Source organism: Bos grunniens, chromosome 20, assembly GCF_055505025.1.
Source record: "Bos grunniens cultivar Pamir isolate PY7600 chromosome 20, Bosgru_T2T1.0, whole genome shotgun sequence".
In the NCBI taxonomy this organism is placed as follows: Eukaryota; Metazoa; Chordata; class Mammalia; order Artiodactyla; family Bovidae; genus Bos; species Bos grunniens.
The window spans coordinates 72796247-72801150 of NC_141184.1; the positions used below are offsets into that span (position 1 = coordinate 72796247).

Here is a 4904-nt window from a genome sequence, read left to right on the forward strand (position 1 = left end):
TTGCCTTGATTATAGTGTACACATCAACCCAGGAAAGAAAGAATTCAATCGCCAAATATACAAAGAGATCAAAAGTGCCGAGCCAAGTGACACCTTCAGGCCTCCAAGAGCTTTTCTGTCTTTCACACACTAAGTAAATACTGAGCACCTACGATGAGCTAAGAGGCGTGTAATAAATTTCTGGAAATAGAATGCGGAGAGAAGAAGACACAGAGTTCCTGCTTTCACTGAGAGGAATTTAATGATACATCACAGCCAGATCCTTTGAAAACTTATTGTGGGACCTGTTCCCTCACCAAAACCTGGGTGTCAGCAAAGGCTTTTCAGAGTAACAATTCATTTGTGATCCATAGGTTGAACCTACGTAAACCAGGGTTAAGATGCAGGAAGAATTTCACGCAGGGAAAATAGCATCTTGGAAGGCTATGTGACCAGGGAAACTTAGGGCATTCTAGAAATGAAAAATGCCCTATGGGATGGAAGCCAAAGCGTGCAGAGGGCATTCCAGTGAAAATACATCAGAGACAAACCTCGGGAAGAAGCAATGAAGGGATGTGATCATATATTCAATATGATGGGAAAATCCAAAAGCAGTTGTGGCAGGGAGGTAATAGAATTACATCTGCATTTCCAAAAGTTCATCTTGCTCCATAACACTAATGATTGGAGCGACTCAACTGCAAATTACAAGGAGGGACCACTTCCTCGAATCCGAATGGTCCTCATTGCAAAGTCTATCAATAACAAATGCTAGAGAAGATGTGGACCAAAGGGAACTCTACTCCACATGCAGACTGTGTGGGTGAATTCTCTAAGAAATTACGGGAAGAAGTGCTCCATCTTGTTTATTGCATTGTGTTTAGGGGAACTAATTTGGAATTAGTGGAGCCCATTTCTCAGTATATTATTTCCAAACTAGGCAACTATAATTACAGTCTGATAAGATGGAACTCAAATAACTTCTGAATGTTAATTTATTTTGAAAGAGGAAATAATCTTGCAAGAGAAATATAGACAAACAGGAAAAGCATAGTTGTCAATATATTAACCTAGAGATGCTTCAAATATTGTTTAAGAAATATGAAAGTTTCATGGAGTATTTCACATGAAGGAATTATTTCCTCTTAAAAGTCAAAAGGGCTTCCCTGGTGGTCAGAGGCTAAAGCATCTGCCTGCAATGCAGAAGACCTGGGTTTGATCCCTGAGTCAGAAAGATCCCCTGGAGAAGGAAATGGCAACCCACTCCAGTATTCTTGCCCGGAGAATCCCATGGATGGAGGAGCCTGGTGGTCTACAGTCCACGGGGTCGCAAAGAATCAGATACTACTGAGCAACTTAACTAACTTAAAAGTCAAAAAGGATTATGAGTCCACTCATAAAAATGATTTGTTCTTCAGTTTTATCATGAATTACCTGACTAAAGGATGATTATTTATTGTATTATTCCTTCAAAATTATAGCACATTGTTCACTTTCCAGATTTTTATTTAATTGATATTTATTTAACATTGACTCTGTGCCAGCACTGCAAAACCCACCCACACACCCTACACCAATTTTGTGATTTCATTAGAAACCACTTAATCAAGCAAATTCTATAGTTACCTCTATTTTACATCCTAAATTGGCACATTATATGTCACCCTACTTAACACCATTAAGATTATCTCTTTTTTTAAAATTCTTGATAAATATAATTCCTTGCTTCCTCACAAAATAATTTAAATTATATAAAAACTGGAACTTTGTCTAATTTATCACTGTATTCTTAGCTCATAGAAGAATATTAGTACTAGATAGTCAAAGACTCGTATTAAATGAAAATGATTTCAGTGGGTCTCAAAATAACTTGTCTTTAAAAGGCATTGGTGCCATTTAAAGTAGATATTAGGTTTCCATTTTCTCATCAATGATTCGTTTCATTGGTTTTGTCATTTCAGATCACTTTCTTGAACATCAGATCATGGAAGATAGAAATAATGTTACTGAATTTATCCTCTTAGAACTTTCTATGGACAAGAAAGTCCAGATCCTCTGCTTTTTATTTTTCTTATTCTGTTACCTGGCTATTTGGTTGGGGAATTTGATCATTGTGATTTCTATTACATGCAGTCAGCTAATCACCCAGCCCATGTACTTCTTCCTTAACTGCCTTGCACTCTCAGACCTCTTCTACACCTCCACTGTGACACCCAAACTCCTGACTGACTTACTGATGGAGAAAAAGGCCATTTCCTATAAAAACTGCATGACACAGCTTTTCACCACCCACTTCTTTGAGGGGGGATTGAGGTCTTCACCCTCACAGGGATGGCCTGTGACTGCTATGTGGCCGTCAGCAAACCTCTCCATGACGCCATCACCATGAACAGGCAAAAACGTCACTCAATTCTCATAGCGTCGTGTGCAGGGGGACTTCTTCATTCTCTTGGTCTCTTTCTTCTTGCGATTGTTTGACCTTTCTGTGGCCCCAGTGAAATAGATCACTATTTCCGTGATGCATATCTTTTTTTGAAACTAGCCTGCACTGATACACACAAAATTGGCTTTTTTGTCATTGCCAGTTCTGGCTTGATGGGACTGGTGCTCTTTGTGGTTTTGATGGCCTCCTACACTTTGATTCTGTGTAATGTGTGCACATATTCTGCAGAAAGCCACCATAAAGCACTTTCCACCTGTAGTTCCCACATCACAGTCCCTGATCCTCTTTTTCACACCTGTCATCTTTGTTTACATTAGACCTGCCACAACATTACCAGAAGATAAAGTGTTTACACTCTTCTACACAATTATTGTCCCCATGCTCAACCCGCTTATCTACACACTTAGAAACATGGAGATGAAAAATTCCATAAGAAGAGTTTGGTGCAATAAAAGGATCTGGGAAGGGAGCTTAATGATCTGAAGGTCATTCGTCTGACTCCAGTGACTGTCTTCTCATCACTCCCTCTGTTGCTGATTCTCTCCTGCTAATGGGAAAATCAGTCAGAATGTGTAAAAGCCAAGCCTCCAACAACAGCTTGCCTTCAGTGGTTCCTTCTTTATTTTCCTCTCAATGTGTTTTCCTTGATTTCACTTTTCACTAATAATCCCCTTTGTTTAAAAAAAAAAAGAAAAGAAAAGAAAAGAAAACTTTTTACAGAGTAAAAACACAGTGAAAAGTCTGGAGGGAGAGTGATCCTGCCTGTATTGAAGGCTAAACCTGGGGGAGACTTCGCTCTCAAAATACTTGGCCTCAAGGTATAAAAGGTAATAATATGTTAAAAGGTAAAAGACAGTTGAAGAATCCACCTGCTAATGCAGGAGACACAGGTTCAATCCTTGGGCCAGGAAGATCCTCTGGAGAAGGAAATGGCTACCCACTCCAGTGTTTTTGCCTGGGAAATCCCATGGAGAGAGGAATCTGGTGGGCTACAGCCCATGGGGATGCAAAACAGCTGGACATGATTCAGCGACTAAACAAAAACAAAAAGGCAGTTATAGGAAAATAAGAACAATCACATACTGCAAACTCCTTTCTGAGCTATATACCTAGCCTCGTATCCTACAACTCTAGATTTCTTTTAATCAAGTACCTAGAGATCTTTTTGTGTGTATTTGTGAACTGCGATTATTTTACTTAAGTGAAATGAATATGTAGATCTAAATACAACATAGTGTAAAGTCCAGCCTTATAGTCTACATGGCAAGTCTTACAGTCTGAAAAGCAAGTCACTGTGTGATCTGTTTGTGAAGTAACATTGTAAGTATTGGGGAAAATATATACAAACTCTTGCTATTTTAACTGGGTTTGACATTAAGTATACATGATCAAGGAATAAATAAACTACAACTGACTTTGCTACAAAAAAGAAGAAAATATAAATCCTTTAGTTCCTCAAAATAGATGATTTATCTCAAAGTAAAAGACTTTCACTTCGTATCTAATTTCAAGTGTAGAATAATCCTAAAATAATATTTGACAAAATATAGATCAGACTCAGTGATGGGAATATATATATTCTGCTGCTGTGCTCAGGTGTTTCTGACTCTGTGGCCACATGGACTGTAGCCCACCAGGCTTCTCTGTCCATGGGGATTCTCCAGGCACAAATATCAGAGTGGGTTGCCATGTTCTCCTCCAGGGGATCTTCCCAAGCCAGGGACTGAACCCAGGTCTCCCATACTGCAGGCAGACTCTTTACCAACTGAGCCATCAGGGAAGCCCAAGTATACTGGAGTGGGTAGCCTATCTCTTCTCCAGGGGATTTTCCTGACCCAGGAATCAACCAGAGGTCTCCTGCATTGCAGATGGATTCTTTACCAGGTGAGCTACCAGGGAAGTCTAATGTGTATACATCCATACCTATAGGATTTTCATGATTTTCTAGTGCAAAGTATACATTTTGTTTGAAATACATTTTTAAGATTGCTGCATTTTCTTATGAAAATGTGCATAGTTTTGGATATAAAATGTAACTATTGATAGTATAGATTTGTATTCTATATAATGAGTTAAACTATATTTAATACTATAGATTTATTTTAGGTAATAGGATATTTTCTAATGTTTCTCTCTCAAATAATGTAATATTTTTTAGAATTAATAGGAAAGATTATGAATTTTAAAGAATCATATTATTAATATGTCATAAAAATGTTGTTAACTGTTCTCCACACAAAGATAGGCCATATTAATATTTGGCTATATTATGTGTGTGTCTCCTTCAGAATTTTCCACAGTTTATTGTGATCCACACAGTCAAAGGCTATGGCATAGTCAAGAAAGCAGAAATAGAAGTTTTTCTGGAACTCTCTTGCTTTTTCGATGATCCAGCAGATGTTGGCAATTTGATTTCTGGTTCCTCTGCCTTTTCTAAAACCAGCTTGAACATCTGGAAGTTCATGGTGCACGTATTGCTGAA

General features: G+C 38.2%; 1 pseudogene across 1 annotated transcript; it reads left to right on the forward strand.

Annotated features, from left to right (window-relative positions):
• The first annotated feature begins 1672 nt into the window (after nt 1–1672).
• On the forward strand, nt 1673–2583 carry LOC147350750 (olfactory receptor 4P4-like; annotated as a pseudogene). The gene has a single exon (XR_015149026.1). The product of XR_015149026.1 is annotated as an olfactory receptor 4P4-like (transcript).
• The last annotated feature ends 2321 nt before the right edge of the window (nt 2584–4904 follow it).